The sequence below is a fragment of the Schistocerca americana genome, chromosome 2, assembly GCF_021461395.2.
Source record: "Schistocerca americana isolate TAMUIC-IGC-003095 chromosome 2, iqSchAmer2.1, whole genome shotgun sequence".
NCBI classification, from domain to species: domain Eukaryota; kingdom Metazoa; phylum Arthropoda; class Insecta; order Orthoptera; family Acrididae; genus Schistocerca; species Schistocerca americana.
The window spans coordinates 1101811449-1101830576 of record NC_060120.1 but is presented as its reverse complement, the minus strand read 5'-3'; the positions used below and the strand labels follow the sequence as shown (position 1 = coordinate 1101830576).

The 19128-nt window shown below is 41.3% G+C and overlaps 1 protein-coding gene across 1 annotated transcript in view; it reads left to right on the top strand.

Moving 5' to 3' along the window:
* The window catches only part of LOC124594702 (odorant receptor Or2-like), a 162447-nt gene that overhangs the window by 19806 nt on the left and 123513 nt on the right, over positions 1 to 19128 (top strand). The window lies entirely within an intron of this gene.

The following is a 19128-nucleotide window of genomic DNA, read 5'->3' as shown; positions in this document are numbered from 1 at the left end:
TTTGGCATACCAAATTCTGTCATAGTTTTAATCAGGCTAGGTCTATGTATACTGTCGAAAGCCTTCTTGAGGTCTACAAACAGGAGCTGTATCTCCTTCGTCTGGTATTCCATGTTTTGCTCGTTTGTACTGATCTTTAGAAATGGCTGGCAGCTCCTCTCTCGTTTTTTTCTTTAATTCTTCAGTGTTGTCAAATCGGTATTTCATGCAAAAGAAAACAAAAAAAACATGAAATACTGATATGTGACGTTCGTTCCAAAGTGCTTCCGTAGCGCTGCACTTTGAATCGTTGGCTGTGTAGTAACTTCAGACGGTCCACAGATGATGTGAATACCTACAACGATATACTATCTAAAAAGCGTTGTACAAATATTCAGGTAGATCTTGATAATGTTTCAAATTGGTGTAAATTTGGCAAACTGCTTTGAATGTTCAGAAAAGCAAACTTGTATACTGCACTAAAGAGAAAAACGAAATATCACATGACTGTAATATCAATGAGTCACAACTGAGATCAGTCAGTACTCAACAATACCAGTGTGTAGCAATTTCTAATGCTACTGATTGGAATCATCTCGGATACTCAATAACACGTAAAGCAGGTGGCAGGCTTTAGTTCGTTGGTATGGTACTAGGAAAATGCAGTCCCTCTACAAAGTAGATTGTCAACAAAACACTAGTGCGAGACAACTTTTTATACTGCTGAATTACGTTGGAGTCAGGTCGAGTAGGAATAACGATGTACAGGGTTATTACAAATGATTGAAGCGATTTCACAGCTCTACAATAACTTTATTATTTGAGATATTTTCACAATGCTGTGCTCACACATACAAAAACTCAAAAAGTTTTTTTAGACATTCACAAATGTTCGATATGTGCCCCTTTAGTGATTCGGCAGACATCAAGCCGATAATCAAGTTCCTCCCACACTCGGCGCAGCATGTCCCCATCAATGAGTTCGAAAGCATCGTTGATGCGAGCTCGCAGTTCTGGCACGTTTCTGGTAGAGGAGGTTTAAACACTGAATCTTTCACAAAACCCCACAGAAAGAAATCGCATGGGGTTAAGTCGGGAGAGCGTGGAGGCCATGACATGAATTGCTGATCATGATCTCCACCACGACCGATCCATCGGTTTTCCAATCTCCTGTTTAAGAAATGCCGAACATCATGATGGAAGTGCGGTGGAGCACCATCCTGTTGAAAGATGAAGTCGGCGCTGTCGGTCTCCAGTTGTGGCATGAGCCAATTTTCCAGCATGTCCAGATACACGTGTCCTGTAACGTTTTTTTCGCAGAAGAAAAAGGGGCCGTAAACTTTAAACCGTGAGATTGCACAAAACACGTTAACTTTTGGTGAAATGCGAATTTGCTGTATGAATGCGTCAGGATTCTCTACCGCCCTGATTTGCACATTGTGTCTGTTCACTTCTCCATTAAGAAAAAAATGTTGCTTCATCACTGAAAACAAGTTTCGCACTGAACGCATCCTCTTCCATGAGCTGTTGCAACCGCGCCGAAAATTCAAAGCGTTTGACTTTGTCATCGGGTGTCAGGGCTTGTAGCAATTGTAAACGGTAAGGCTTCTGCTTTAGCCTTTTCCGTAAGATTTTCCAGACCGTCGGCTGTGGTACGTTTAGCTCCCTGCTTGCTTTATTCGTCGACTTCCGCGGACTACGCGTGAAACTTGCCCGCACGCGTTCAACCGTTTCTTCGCTCACTGCAGGCCGACCCGTTGATTTCCCCTTACAGAGGCATCCAGAAGCTTTAAACTGCGCATACCATCGCCGAATGGAGTTAGCAGTTGGTGGATCTTTGTTGAACTTCGTCCTGAAGTGTCGTTGCACTGTTATGACTGACTGATGTGCGTGCATTTCAAGCACGACATACGCTTTCTCGGCTCCTGTCGCCATTTTGTCTCACTGCGCTCTCGAGCGCTCTGGCGGGAGAAACCTGAAGTGCGGCTTCAGCCGAACAAAACTTTATGAGTTTTTCTACGTATCTGTAGTGTGTCGCGACCACATGTCAATGAATGGAGCTACAGTGAATTTATGAAATCGCTTCAATCATTTGTAATATCCCTGTATATTGAACGTGAACGAAGGGAGGTTGCACGAATGGTTAACAGGTTATACAGACGCTTGTATAAATACCTCAACTACTCTGCGAAAGGTTCACGACTTTGAGGAATCTGAGGTTGTGGAAAAGTTCCCCTACGTTTCATTGCCGTAGGCAGCTACGAATCACCAGCACAATATTACTTTCAATTATTATAAAACAAAGCAAAGGAAGTTTATATGTTTGTTGTATTTGGAGTGACTACGTGAAATTTCAGAGATAAAATGGAGGGAGGGGAAGGTTATCTACATCCTGAACAAAAATAAACTTCAGTTATCTGAGACAGAGGACATGAAAGGAATGCAGCAGTCGATAAGGAAGTGAGACAGGGTGCTAGCCTATGCCGCATGTTATTCGGTACCTTCAGCAAGCAATAAAGGAAACCAAGAAAAAATTTGGAAAAGGAAGTTAAGTTCACGAAAATTAATAACTACTTTGAAGTTTACCGACGATAATGTAATTATGTCAGTGACAGAAAAGGACTCAGCTGATCAGTCGAACGGAATGGATAGCGTCTTGAATAGAGGTCATAAGATATTTTACGTTGTGATTAGGTCCGCAGCTGCGATGCCTCGTTTGAACGATTTAGTGCCGTCTGCAGCTGCCGTTTTTATTAGTTTTACGATTGTACAATTCGCTCTTGGATATTATAAAGTATTTTATAAAAAGATCATCAATTCCATACAAGTCTTCGCATCTCGCGTATTTAGATACCGTCCACGGTTATTGTGTCTACGAGTGCAGGTGTCGTACTTGGCATAAAATGGAAGCCTTTAGTACTCGTGCACTCAACATACATGTTTCTTAATGCTTTCTCTGGAAAAAATTTTGTTACGGTGTTGCAGTGAACTGTTCAATTCGGGAGGGGTCTGATACAAGTTGATTCTTGGGGTCTTAAAATTTACTTATGGTCGTTAAATTAGCTGAAGGCAAGAAAACAGCTTTTTACGAAAATATTGTCAACTATACGCAAGTATCTGATTTTTAACATTTAAGTGAGAGGTACGATAAACTTTCTTGGTAAAGAGGACTGTTAATGACACAATGTACACCCAACAAATTTAAAAATAAATCCCAGGCACACTGGTAACGAGGTATGGGAAGTTCCAAATGGGAACGTATGGGAGGGGATTACCGGTACCGGCATTGTGAGATGACCGAGAAAAACCACCCGGGAATCTTGGTGGGATTCGGGGGTTGAAGCTTACTTAGACATAATTCGTCGAATACTAACTAGCATATAGACGACGAGTTTCCTCCAGCTAACTCGATTAGCTGCCAGGTTTTCAACTTTTTTACTTCTTGGATGCAGTCGTGCACAAATAATCTCTTCTGGTTTGAACTCAAAAAAGTTTATCAGCGGAGGGCCTGGTAATGGAGAAAACAAAGAGTTCTGAATTAAAGTTCTTGGTAGACCTCCTGTAGAAACAAAGTGCTGAAGGAGCTAAGAGTCAAAATTCAGAATGAGAAATTTTCTAAGTCCGAGGAAGCCAAGTTAAAGACAAACACTGAAACATTACAAGTCCACTGGTAGGTCGCGGCGCTGGGGATCCCATCTTTCCTGGAAGGCCATGTTGCAGGTTCCGGGACGAGAAGACGGGCTCGGACGGCATTTACAGGGTAGCAACGGCTCCGGAGTGGGCTTCTGACAGGAGAAATGCATAAGCATTTGGTGCCTGGCCAGGAAGCTCACTGGAAGTGAAATGACTTCTCACGGTCCGTGCACCAGCTTACACCTGTATCTACATGATTACTCCTGCTGGTAAACGGTTCGTCCAACCACCTTCAAGCTATTTCCCTAACGTTCCACACTCGAATGGCACGCGGAAAAAACGAACACTTACCTCTCTATGTGTGAGCTCTGATTTCTCTTATTTTATCATGGTGTTCATTTCTCCCTATGCAGGTGGGCGCCAACAGGATATTTTCGCAATCGGAGGAGAAAGTTGGTGATTCAAATTTTACGAGAAGATCTAGCCGCAACGAAAGACGCCTTTGTTTAAACGATTGCCATCCCAATTCACGTATCATATGAGTGGCACTTTCTCCCCTACTTCGCGAGCCGGCCGGAGTGGCCGAGCGGTTAAAGGCGCTACAGTCTGGAACCGCACGACCACTACGGTCGCAGGTTCGAATCCTGCCTCGGGCATGGATGTGTGTGATGTCCTTAGGTTAGTTAGGTTTAAGTAGTTCTAAGTTCTAGGGGACTTATGACCACAGCAGTTGAGTCTCATAGTGCTCAGAGCCATTTGAACCTACTTCGCGAGAATACAAAACGAGCTGCCCTTCTTTGAACTATTTCGATGTGCTCCTTCAGTCCCATCTGAAAAAATGGCTCTGAGCACTATGGGACTCAACATCTTAGGTCATAAGTCCCCTAGAACTTAGAACTACTTAAACCTAACTAACCTAAGGACATCTCACACACACCCATGCCCGAGGCAGGATTCGAACCTGCGACCGTAGCAGTCCCGCGGTTCCGGACTGCAGCGCCAGAACCGCACGGGCACCACGGCCGGCAGTCCCATCTGATGTGGATCCCACAGAGCGCAGCAGTTCTCCAGATGCGGGCGGATAAGCTTGGTGTAAGCAGTCACTTTTAACACTTTGCAAGTGTTCTGTCAATAAATCACAGTCTTTGGTTTGCATTACCCACAACATTATCTATGTGATTCTTCCAATTTAAGTTATTTATAATTGCAGTTCCTAAGTGTTTGTTGAATTTACAGACTCTAGATTTGTGTGATTTATCGTGTAACCGAAATTTAGCGGATTTCTCTTAGTACTCATGTGGATGGCTTCACACCTTTCATTATTTAGACTCAATGTCCACTTTTCAAGCCATACAGATATCTTGTGTAATTCATTTTGCTGTTGGTTTTGATCATCTGATGACTTTACAAGACGGTAAATGACTGCATCAACTACAAAAAATCTAAGAAGGCTGCTTAGATTGTCTCCTATGTCATTTGTGTAGGCCAGGAAACACTGAGGGCCTATAACACTTCTTTGGGGAACAAAATTACTTCTGTTTTACTCGATGACTTTCCATCACCTACTTCAAATTGTGACCTTTCTGACAAGAAATCACATATTCATTCTCACAATAGAGGCGATACTCCATAGGCACGCAATTCGATTAGCAGACGCTTATGAGGAACGGTGTCTAAAGCCTTATGGAAAACTAAATATGTGGAATCTCACGTCGATAGCACTCATTACTTCGTGAGAGTAAGAGCTATTTGTTTTTCACAAGAACGACATTTTCTGAATCCATATTATTTATCAATAAATCGTTTTCTTCGAGTTAATGCATAATGTTCTAACACAGTATACGTTCCAAAATCCTACTGAATATCTACGTTAGTGATATGGCTCTGTTATTCAGCGGATTATTCCTATTTCCTTTCTTGGGTATGGGTGTGACTTGTGCAACTTTCCAGTCTTTAGGTCCGAAACTTTCGAAGAACGAGCTTTGTATGTGATTGATAAGTATGGAGCTATCGTATCAGCATACTCTGACTGGTATACAATCTGGACTGTAGGCCTTGCCTTTATTAAATCATTTAAGCTGCTTCGCTACACCGAGGATATCTACGACTTAGTAGTTCTGCTGTTGTGAGTTGTTCTAGATTCGAATTCTGGGACATTTACTTCATCTTCTTTGGTGAAGGAGCTTCCAAAAACCTAGTTTAGTCACTTTGCTTTAGTGTCACTGTCATCAGTGACGTCACTATTGTTACCGTTTTGCCGCTGGTGTACTTTGCATATGATCAGAATCTCTTTGACTTTTCTGCCAGATTTCGAGACAGAGGTTGGATTGCGGAAAACTATTAAAAGCATCTCGCATTGAAGTTCACTCTAAATTTCGAGCTTCTGTAAAACTTCGCTAATCTTGGGAATTTTACGTTTTTTTAAAAATTTGACATGCTTTTCTCGTTGCTTGAGCAACAGTCTTTTGACATCTTTTGTGCACCATGGGCAATCAGTATCCTCTTTTATTAATTTATGTGATGTATTTATATCTCTCACGTGCCGTCGAAACTATTTCTTTGACACAGCTCATCTACGCTTACGTAGTCAGATCGGAAGGAGTGGAAAATATCTCTTAGAAATGCGTCAAGCGAATTTTTGTCTGCCCTTTTTGTAAATAGATGTACTTTGCGTCTATTTTTGTTTGGTTCGGATGTTACGGTATTCATTCTCGCTACAACTGCCTTGTGCTCACTAACCTCTGTATCGGTCATGGTGCTTCCTATATGGTTAGGAATATTTGTTGCTAGGAGGTCAAGTATGTTCTCTCTACCGTTTACACTTAGAGTCGGCTCCTGAACTAATCACTCGAAATAATTTTCTGAGAAATCATTCAGTAAATATTTCATCACTAGTTGCGTTTAATCTATCCCTTCTGAACACGGTTAGGTCCTTGGAAAAAATTTCGGCTGAACTTATTTCTGGCTTTAGCCAGCTTTCCATGTCTATAACGATTTCAGCTTCAGTGCTTTCTTTTAGAGCTTGGAGCTCTGGTTCTTTCGTAACACATCTATGGCAATTTACAACTACTTTGCCAGATCTACCTTCCTGTGTATTTCTTGCAATATTTTAGACTGATGCCCTTTCTGTACTTTCCCTGGACCTTCTAGCCTAGAAAATCATGTAGCTGCTTCCTGTATATAGTGGGCCCTGGCCTATTAAGTGGAGCCCAGAAACCAACCACCCGATGGTGCCAGTCGAGGAATCTCTACGCCTTCGTCTCGCGAGCAAGACTGGCACTTCAGCTATCCGCTCGAAACCGGAGAGAATCTCTTTCGATCGAAAGCAAGACATAGCATTGGTACCAACATGAGCCACCACCTGCAGTTGGCTGCACCCTGTGCTCTTCATGGGATCCAGAAGCGCCCTTTCCACATCTGGAATGACTCCTCCCGGTGCACACTGGTTTCCTTCCCCTCCTTGGCAGCTGTATCCAAAAAAACGCGCGTAACGTTGCAGCTCCCAGCTACTAGTAAATCCACCCTCTGTGAATGTCCAGACCTTATGGGCCGAGAGTCTTCCTCTGGAAGAGCGCGAGAGATTGCATCTGGCTTAGGGACTTCGTCAGCCAGAGATAGCGCTTGAAACATGTCCGTCAAACACAGCAGGAAGGTCCTCGACTGGGCCTCTCGGAAAGTCTTTCGCTGCCTGTCACACCTTGTAACAACCTCCTACTCGACCGTGGATGAGAGGTCAACTTCATTGCAGGCATCACGTAGCGTGGTGTACTCTTGACGGCTAATAAACCCAGAACTGTGCCTGATAAATAAACAAACACGCACGAAATTAGCAAGTTGAAATTAAAGTACACAATAAAATTTAAAATAAGTCGCTTCTTATGAGAAGCTGTGTCAAATTCATAGAACGAAACGAAATGCTGTCGTCTGACGTGCTGCAGTCACTAAGGCCAGCACTAGAGTAAATACAGTTCTCGGCGTCAGGATACATCTAGCATCCTGACAGGTGCCGGCGTAGAAAAGAGATCCATGGGACTAGTGACCTCTGCTCGCACTACAGTCGCCATCTAGTGACTGTGTGTAATGTGGCAGCCCTCGAGTGTTGTCTGTATGTAGTGCTGCTATCTGCATAACTTGGATGTAATGTGTGTTTCTGGCAGAGTAGGCATAAGCCCACAAGGCAGCATACCACGCCCCATCCCTCCCCCCTCTCCCGGTAGTCCGGCTGCGGTGACCGAGCGGTTCTAGGCCCTTCATTCGGGAACCGCACTGCTGCTACGGTCGCAGGTTCGAATCCTGCCTCGGGCCTGGATGTGTGTGATGTCGTTAGGTTTAAGTAGTTCTAAGTTTAGGGGACTGATGACCTCAGCTGTTAAGTCCCATAGTGCTCAGAGCCGTTCTCCCGCTAACGGGCGTGAGAGATAGGAGAGCTGCATGACGTCTTCAGACAGCATCAGGCATGTGCTCACTGCTGAGGAGGCAATGGAGGCACAGTCCACTTCCGTGGGCTAAGGAGGTCCATTGTATGGAACGAAAGAACAAGATAAACCGGGAGCCTGAAGTAGCAGAGCACGACAAGGCCACAATTGGTTCCTATGTTTGCAAAAGATGGTACCGTCTGAAGGATTAGTTGTGCCATACGGGAAACGATGGCTAGAAACTTATGTTGACAGCCTTTGGAAGAAAAAAATGGTTCGGATAGAATCAAGGGTGGGAAACCTTGGGCCGAATGCTGAGAGGAGGATGGGGCCAGAGTAGGATGAGGAATGGAAAGTTGTGACCTATGGGTGCGACTGTACATTTTTTCAGCTAGGGCTTAATCGTCTTGAGGGGTGGAATAGTTTGATGCGAGAAAAAAAGTGAGAGCTTCTTCCAAATAGTGATGACGAGTAAGTTTGGATAGTTGAGTTTTGAATGTATAGACAATATTGTTCGGCTAGCCCATTAGAATGTAATACTGTTCTAAATGTTCGTGTGTTCTAGACTTCAAGGTCTTCTTCCTGCAAGCGTTGCATGTTTTTCCACATTTTGATATAATATTGTTTTAAAGCTCCATCATTTATTAAATGTATCCTGAAATCTGATGTTTGTTTTTCTAACTCAGGGAAATCGGTGAGGCTTTTGGGTAACCGTGATAGTGCATCTGCCAAAACATTCTGTTCTCCTTTTATGTACACTATTTCAAAATCAAACTCTTGAACATACATGCACCACCTCGCTATTCTTATGTAAAAACTTACACGTAAGAAGAAAGGACAAAGCTTTATGATCACAGTGTAGTATATGATCACAGTTTAGTGTATTTTCCCCAAAGGTAATATTGAAATTTGCAAAACATCCAAACTACCGCTAACGCTTCTAACTCAGTTACCGAATAAGATCTTTCACAATCTGTGAGGGTTCTACTAGCAAAACTGATTATATTGACTTCTTCATTACCACCCTTTGTTATTATTTGAAACCGACACTCACCGAGTTCCTGACAATAAGCATAGGTGCTTAAACAGATATCCAACTGCAAATCTGGGTGTCAAGGATAGGTGAGTTAATCAGCGCCTGTTTAATCTGCTGAAAATTATTTTCACATTCTTTAGTCCACATCCAAGTGTGGTTTCTACGCAGGAAGTTTAATAGTGAACTACTGTTCAACAATTGTTGTGGCAGAAATTTTCTAAAAAACCAGCCCAATACCAAAAAACCTTTTAATTGCGTCTTTGTGTAGAGTGTCGGGAAATTGCGTATCGTATCTAGTTTACTGGAGGCAGGTACAATTTCTACTGGTGAAATGAAATGCCCTAAGAATTTTACTTTGTCTTTTCTGAATTCAGACTTTTTAAAATTAACTGTGACATCATATTCATCAAATCTTTGAAAAACCTTTTCCAAATCAGATGTCCATTCCATGTTTGGGTCACAATTAATAGGTCATCAACACAGGGTGTAATCTGGCTAAGCAATTCTGATCCAAGTACTCTGTTTAATGCTTCAATAAATACACCATCGTTCATGTTTAATTCGAAAGGTAACACCCTAAACGGTTAGCTCCTTCCGACATTTATGAATGCTGTATACTTTCTACTCTGTTCATGTAATAAAATTTGCCAGTATGATCTAGGGATGTTACGTACCTAACCCAATGAAACCTTAATAGCTGCTCTTTTAAATTCTCTGGCCTTGTTCGTATAGGAACGATGATTTTGTTTATTTCTCTTGCGTGTAACATCAACCGCACCGTTCTGGCAGTTCTACCAACTGCGAGAATCGAACTGCAATAAGGTGAGTGCGATGTTTCAATAACCTTCCATTTAATTATACGCTCTATTTCTTATCTTACTGCCCCTTTCTTTGCGCAAGGAATGTCATATGACGTTCTGCAATATGTTTCATGCGGGTACGCTTCCATGTTATATTCATATCCCTTAATAACACTGATTTGGTTAGGAAAAATATTATGATACTTAAAGAGTAATTTTGTCAATTCTCCTTGCTGTTTATTGTGAATTCCAGTGGATTTATTTATTTCACTGTCAACTGTTTGCTCATCGAGAATCTCTCTGTCAACATCATCATGTTCTATTTCATTTACCATTAAGATTTGACATTAATGTCAGGTTTCTGCCTAGTCTGATTTGTCGTTGTAGTTCTTATTAAGTCTGTTGTCGGCATGTGTTCTCCTACGTGGAACTGACATTTCCCGCTGCCGATGTCTATCTTTACCCCATACCTTCTGAACACCTCCACACCAAGTATACAGTTCACTATAAGTTTGTTTACCAACAAGAAAGTACACTGCAAAATTACACCAAATATGCTAATGGGTATGCGGACCTGTAATTTAACTTTAGACTTACTTCCCATCGCCGTTACGGCCTTACGGTTCTCTAAGGGTAGTGCAGGTACATTTACTTCCCGCGCTATCTCGTTAAACAAGCTGGTTGACATCAGGCTTGTTGAAGCGCCAGTATCCAAAACAGCTGGTATATCCATGTCTCCCACCTTTTTTTCCCACTATGGGACTTAACAGCTGTGGTCATCAGTCCCCTAGAACTTAGAACTACCTAAACCTAACTAACCTAAGGACATCACACACATCCATGCCCGAGGCAGGACTCGACCCTGCGACCGTAGCGGTCGCGCGGTTCCAGACTGAAGCGCCTAGAACCGCTCGGCCACTGCGGCCGGCTTCTCCCACCTTTACTTTTCTTGTTGCTTGAATAATTTCACTTAGCTTGCGTGTTGTTTCTTCCTCTTCAGTGAACAAATCTTCTTTCATTTCTGCTTCCTTATCAAACCTTTAGATTATGGATATGCTGTACGTGTAAGCTTGTTTCGGTGTCTACTTCCTGTTTCCTATTTCTGTTCATGTTGGTGTTTATGTCGCTAATATTCTTACTGTGGCACACTGTCAGTTCATTACCTTCTTCCTCTTAGAAATCTGTTTTTAAATTATGGCTTACTAATCCTGTTATTTCCTGGGGGCGGCAAAGGTATTGTTTCATTTTGTGCCGTCACGTCTACTGCGTTCACCTTATGTTCGCGTGCTCGCCAGTTCGTGTCCCGGATGTTTCGGTTTGACTCTACGGGCTGCCGGTTCTCTTTCGGATCCCTGTATTCCACATTCCAATTTGCATTTCCTTGTCGCCGAGTACCAAAGTTTTCTCTCGAATTTCTCCTACGTCGGCCATTTCCGTACAGATATTTATTTTCGTACCTTTGGTAACCCTGTGGCTGATAGGTAAACCGATTGTATTGTTTTCCCTTGTGGCGCGGCGGTGCATAAGGATGCCATTCATGCTTATGCACACGACCATTATTGTTTACAAAGCCATTGCCGTTACCGTAGTTGTTCCTCCCATATGGGTTGTGTTTCACTACCGTTTGATAACTAGGCATGGCTTGTCTATCCTCATGAATTAGATCTATTGAATCGAGCACTGAGAGAAAATACTCGAGACCATATTCGGTAATGGTTACTAATTTTACCCTAACATTTGCAGGCAATTTTGTTCTTTAAGATTTTCAATACATCGACATGAGATACCGGATTCCTTCAGTAGCGGGACTTGATTAGATATGCTTCAAAATAGTTTCTTAGCCCCCCCAAATTTTGGATGATATGATAATTGGTTGAATACCTCTCGTCTTAATGTCTCCTGGATAGATGTTAACCGGTATTTATCTAAAAATGCGTTCTGAAATTGATCATATGTCTTGCAGAGTTCCGACATCCCTGTTGGCCACAAAAGGGCGTCGCCTTTTGTGTGTCCTACTACATATTTGATCTTTTGAGCTTCTATCCAAGTCCTAGGCAGTACATTCCCAAAGGCTCAGACAAACACTACCGGGTGCGTTCGCTTTGTTTGATTTGGAAATACGGGAAACTGTCGGTGTTTTATTAAACTCTCGTCCAGGGGCGGGTTTACATATAAGCCCACTAGGCATGGGCCTAGGGGCGGTACCTTAAGGGGGCGCCATTTTTTGCTCTGTTCTCATTTTAACCTTTTACGTTTTAAAATAACTGCGCTTACAAATGACAAAGAATTTTAATATTGTTAAACAACTTCCTAGCTCAAATAAGCCTTAAGAACGAAATTCGACACTAGAAGCTTGGAAATATACATAGTTTACGTGGTGACTGAATGGAAATTTAATATTGGGTCTCTGTCTGGTATCATTTTCATGATTGTTCAAAATATTTTGAAGTAAGCTGTCAGGAGGGCAATGTACAATACAGTGTTTGAAACGTTATTATTCCGAGAATATTGTCGGCTTCTACTTTACGCTACCATATTTTCCGCGTGAAAATACTGTGACCCCTGAAAAGCTGTGATAAACTAATCAGCAGTTTCTTAAATACTGTAACTTGTGTGGGCATCAGCGTGTAAAATCCGACTCTACTTAAATTTCTTGTAGAAATTACGGGGAAGCATCAAGTCAACCCTCCATTACTGTAATTAATGTGAAGGTTCTGTGGTATTTATTATCTGAGCTTTGACAAAACATGTTCATACTGGATATGTTTTACATTTTTAAACACATGTTTATACGAAAAAAACATAAGCAGAATATCTAATAACGTGTGAAATACTCTTCACAACAGTTTAAAAATTTTATTTATTTATTTACTTAGTTACTTTTTTTGGCGAATAAAGAAGAAGAAACCAACTGTCGTTTGTCTCATTTTTATTGTGCAGCAGCCTGCACGATATCGAAGTTCCCACTTTGTGCAATCGAATAGTACGTGGCATTGCAAAATTCAAAAAAATGGTTCAAATGGCTCTGAGCACTATGGGACTCAACTGCTGAGGTCATTAGTCCCCTAGAACTTAGAACTAGTTAAACCTAACTAACCTAAGGACATCACAAACATCCATGCCCGAGGCAGGATTCGAACCTGCGACCGTAGCGGTCTTGCGGTTCCAGACTGCAGCGCCTTTAACCGCACGGCCACTTCGGCCGGCGGCAAAATTCATATTAAACTTTTTAACTAAGCTTTTTTTTCTTCGAGGAAAGGTTACTTTTATTTTATGTTGGAAAAAGGTGCATTTGCGTGTAGACTTAACAGAACATATTTGCGTCCCACCTGAAGTTCCTGCGACGCGGGAAACAGAAGCCGAAAAGGGACTCTCCCTTTTTCTTTACGAGACGATTTCCAGCGGGCAGGTGTGCTTCTATTCTTCACTGACAACAGAAAAACGGGCGACAATGCAATCAAATTATTCTGCAATGTCGTTCTTTCATAGCACAGTTGTGTCGAGTAATCCGAGTTGGTCAGTTTCTCGCTCCGTGTTTAAAGGAAAAATCTTTGTGCTCGTGTGCCGTGTTTAAAGCTAAAAAGCTTTGTGCTCATGTGCGGTGTAGTGCGATTGGAACTGGATACAGTCTTTCTTTCTTTCCTTTTACAAATTTTTCTTTTGTTTTGACTGTTGGTTGACAATTTTGTAACTGCCTTAACATGAATAACAGTGAACAAAGCAAGCGTGCAAAATTAAGTGGGGCGGCATTTCGGAAATTATCAAAGGAAAGGCGAGAGCCGCGCGGGATTAGCCGAGCGGTCTAGGGGGCGCTGCAGTCATGGACTGTGCGGCTGGTCCCGGCGGAGGTTCGAGTCCTCCCTCGGGCATGGGTGTGTGTGTTTGTCCTTAGGATGATTTAGATTAAGTAGTGTGTAAGCTTAGGGACTGATGACCTTAGCAGTTAAGTCCCATCAGATTTCACCCACATATGAAAATTTTTTGAAAGGCGAGAACGAGAAGTTCAAACCGTTCAAATGGCTCTGAGCACTATGGGACTTAACTTCTGAGATTATCAGTCCCCTAGAACTTAGAACTACTTAAACCTAACTAACCTAAGGATATCACACACATCCATGCCCGAGGCAGGATTCGAACGAGAAGTCTTCTGAGATTAGTGATATACCAGAGTAAATTCTTACGAAAAGAGAGGCTACAGTCCGTGTTTCCAAATGTTGGAATTGCTCTTAGAATATTTCTCTGTATGGCACTTAACAAATTGTTCAGCAGAACGCTCGTTTTCGGCTCTTAAAAGACTGAAATCGTTCTCTGAGGGCACCTTATCCATTCCTCATATCCAAGCCGACCTCCTAACTGACAACCGTCCGACTACGAAGATATGTTCGACGAGTTTTTTTCTGTCAAAGCCAGACGCAAACTTTACAAACTATGTATTACCTGTTTATTTTACAATTGCCGTTGGCAGAACGCGGAACTAAACCTCGTTTACGTGCAGACGTGACCGAAGGCGCCCGACAATACTAAACAATGCCCGAATGTCTCAGGCCGCTCGGCGCTGTGCACTCAAACATGCTGATACTGTAGTATATTACAATCTATGCGTATTATTGGCGGTTGCTGCAATGTTTAGCTATCGCGTAAATATACGTTATCCGAGAATACGCTCAGATGAAAAAGTGTTAATAAATAAAGTAGTTCAGTTCTGTCGATAAATACGTAAAGGCTTTGCTAATACCATCAGAAAGAGCTATGGTGAGAGCAGTAGCAGCAGTACAAAACTATTCAGCCCTTACATGGATTAAAGGTATTGTGTACACTTGTTATGCAGCACCTAGCTACACGGACCCTAATGCTTTACACGTTAACTACTAGATTATACAACAAATTTGATTTTTCCACACTAATCTGTAAAAATATGTAATAGCAAACCCAGTTCTGAGTTTGTTCATCTGAATTTAGTTTTTAGTTCGTGCACCAAAATCCCTATTTCATTTTCATTTCTTACGATTTCTTACACATTCACGTATTAATACTGAAAGTGTTTGTTTTATCTGCTACACATTCAAGTTATTAGATCGTAAAACGACAGTTTAATTTTAATTTTCAACGCATCTCTGTAAAAGTACGTATTAGTTTCTAATGTATGACATGTTCGCTTCAATTTTTAGATCGTAACACAACTTTATTTCCGTTTTCAACGGTTTCGTGTAAAATAACATATTAAAAGTGACTGTAAACAAAAATCCGTTGTCTCCTGCACGCTCAGCTGATTTTTTAGGCCATAAAGGAAAATTGATTTTCCTTGTGTTCTTTGTTGCCTTTCGACAGAAGGAAGTGTTAACACAATGCAGTTTTATGTTTGTTTTATCCGCTGCCGTACACAAAGTACGGTTCAGGAACCATATTACATTTTGATTGAGCACAACTAAACAGCTGACGCGTCCTTCAGAACAACGAATAGCAGAGTACGAAAACACCTCACAGCGCTCCCACCCAAAACATCAATTGTGAAGTGATCTGGTAAGAGTTATTATTTAAAATATTTTTTGGGGGGGGGGGGGGGAGGGGGGGAAGCCCATACAAAATGGTGTGCCTAGGGGCGCAAAATTTTTAAATCCGCCACTGCTCTCGTCCATTAGCAACGCTGACCGGCAGGACGGAATAGCATTTACATGTGGCGGTGACATATCTGTCTGCCTGTTGCCCACGTCGCGCGTCGGCAAGCGCTCGTGTGGAGACGGGTGGGCATTGTTGTCCGCGCCCCTTATTTCGCTCACCAGATGACGGTTATTTATAGCTCCGCTTACCACCCCTGGCGGTGATATTACCGTACTTTGTTTACAAACTAGTTTTTTCCATTAATCTTTGTTCTTCCTGTTTGATACCATGTTTTAAAATTCCTTCTTCCTTTACCGCTTCCACATAAGTACGCTGTTCACATACGCATTTTTCCACGAACGCTGTGTTTTCTTCTTTTGTCTTATCCTTTACTGTTTCATACAGTTGTACAATATCTGAGTTGAATCTCTTATGTTCTAACTTAAGTAATCCTATCTACACTGTGATTTTCTCTACATTTTCTGGTACGTTGTCACAGAACGAATGCAGCTTCGCTACTTCTGACTGTACATTATGTATTTTAACCTGCGTATTCCTTTGCATTACCTGTAAACTATCCTGAGTTTCTCTGATTCCTGCTCTTGTCCATACGCGCGTGTAAGTGTTTCAAATTTTTCTTCCATTGTGCCTTTTAATTTCTCAATCATATCGTGAACTGAAGTTTGTACTTGTTCGTTAATTTTTCTATCCACCTCCTTGAAGATTTGCGAAATCTGCTGTGTGAACTTCATATCCACATTATTGAATTCTGTGCGCAGTTGTTTTACTTCGCCTGATATGTGTGTCATCTTTGTATTTACCTTCCCGTTCTCGGAATTTACTGTGGTCAAGTCTGTGTTCACATTAGTCATGTCTATTTGTATTGTGTTTAAACCCGACATCTTTGAATTTTTTGTGTTCATATCTGCTTGTATTGTTTCTAAACTCGACATTTTTGAATTTACCGTACTCAAATTGGTCTCTAAACTCGACTTTATCGAAATCTTGTCAGTTTTCGTTGCGTTTATGTCTGTTTGTTTGTTTCTGTTAAGGCTCGAATTAAGGCTTACATATCTTCCCTAGTCACTTCTGGCCTATGCCTGTCAGCATCTGCGTCTGTACTAAGGGTACTACTTCCATTTAAAATATTCCTTTGCCTTGAGGTGTCATTAATTTCGTCTAAAGTAATCAGCGTATTGTTTGTGATGAAATTTTCCATGTTCATGGGCTTCGAATGCAACAATGGTATGTCGCGCCCAGCATCCAAATAACCACTGCTTGACCGCTCAAAACCACTCATTGTTATGTTTTGAAAATGCAAGTCTATTGCATTGGTATTTTGATTTTGAAATGACATTTCATTGTCGTTTTGTCTGTCCATTATGAAAGTCTTTACGACTCTGCAGTTACCGAAATTAATATTTTCTCTGTTTGGATTTCACTTCTGCACTATATCTCACATGACGGAATGCATGTACATATGTAATAGTAATTTCAATTATACTTCATTCAATATGCTTTTCGTACTGATAAAGAAATGTCATTCTCTCTACTTGATTGCAATTGCGGTAACCTTTGAAGCTTTAGGTTCTGGATTTTAGAAAATAGGTGCTTGGATTTTCTAATAGGATTACTAGGAACGTATTCTCTACATGCATTGCGCATTACTACCTTATTGTTGTCTCGTAACTCGTACTTCCCTCAATTGTACTTTTAGTTGTCCACTCTTCGTGTCGTTGTCTTCTTCCTTCTAATTTATTTATTATTATGTTTTTCCCCAGTATTTTTCCAGTATTACATTATTGTCTCAGTCATGTCATCAGAGTACATGGAACATAAAGAAATAATTAACATACATGTATATTCACTGTCTTCACAATACTAGTACTCACTGTTTTGCCCACTACGTTTCGTCCTGTGTCGGTCGCCACTTTATAAGGTAATAAAAAATAAAATTTAGATGTATGGAAATAATTCAATTAATTAATGGCGATAAGAAAATAACAAAGAGGTGATCTGAAATTGGAATTTTGATTACTGTCTCTTATGAAATATTCCGGCATGTTGGGCAAGCAAAATAAGCTGAGCAATGACTGTAAATAGGTAAAAAATCTTTTCATATTAGTTCCACATAAACAAAATAGTCTTTCTCATGTTGTACATCTATGTTTACCAATTAATAATATTACGTCCGATCGCCGTATCCATCTACAAAATCTTGACTGTGTCCTTTAATTGTTGTATTCAGATCTTCATGATAACTCCAAAGTACACAGGTGGGCTTCTTGATTTTCTATATATTGCAGTACTACTCGGAATAATGACTCACACAACTTTTCACTGGTAAAATAATACCATATTCTTCCTTCGCTGCACATCAGAAATATAGACGTTTTACTTATTCTCACAACTAAAATGGCTACCATCGACTACACTCTAAAGTAACGTGCGTCTACCTTCGTTCATTAACAGAGAGGAAGTCTTTCCTCTCACTGAGGAACAGAAAAAAACATCTGTTTTTTTAACATTTGAAAATCAAAAATACATGATGGTAGGTGCAGGCTCTATGCTGGGCTACCGCTTCACATTTTCTCTTTGCCTTTGAAGAAAACGAAAACATAAAAGCAAGAAATGCAGAAGGTACAGCATACTGTGAGTCGAGCACAAATAACCAAGGCGATTAAGGCAGCCGCTCGCGTAAAGCGGGAAATCCGGGTTCGGGTCCTGTTCTGGCACAAATTTATACTGTCGTAGTTCCCTTGTACAGCTGATGGTCGTTCGTACTCGCAACTGCGAACAGCTGATAGTCCCTGAATCAATGTCCATTCTCTGTAGAGTTTTTTGAGTCATCAATCTTCTGACTGTTTTTATGCAGCCCACCACGAAATCCTCTCCTGCGCCACCTCTTAATCTCATAGTAGCACTTGCAACCTACGCCCTCAGTTATTTGTTGTATGTATTCCAATCTCTGTCTTCCTCTGCAGTTTTTGCCCTCTACAGCTGCCTCTAGTACCATGGAAGTCATTCCCTCAAATCTTAACAGATGTCCTATCATTCTGACCCTTCCGCTTGTCACTGTTTTCCACACATTCCTTTCCTATCTGGTTCTGTGCACAACCTCCCCATTCCTTACATTATAAAACCACTTATTTTCAACATTCGTCTATAACACCACATCTCAAATGCTTCGATTATCTTTTGTTCGGGGTTTCCCACAGTCCATGTTTCACTACCATACAAACGAACATTTTCAGAAATTTCTTTCTTAGTTTAAGACCTATGTTTGATACTAGTAGACTTCTCTTAGACAGGGATGCCCTTCTTGTCAGTGCTAGTCTGCTTATTATGTTCTCCTTGCTCCGTCTGTCAACCGTTATTTTCTGCCTACCGATCAAAATTCCTTACCTTCGTCTACTTCGTGATTTCCAATTTCGATGTCAAGTTTTTTGCTGTTCTCCTTTCTGCCACCAGTCATTACTTTCCGTCTTTCTTCGATTTACTCTCAGTTCATATTCTGTACTTGTTCATTCCATTCAGCACCTCATGTAATGCTTCCTCACTTTCACTGAGGCTGGCAGTGTCATCAACGAGACTTATCATTTATATCCTTTCACCTTCAATTTTAATCCCACTCTTGAACCTTTCATTTATTTCAGGCATTGCTTCT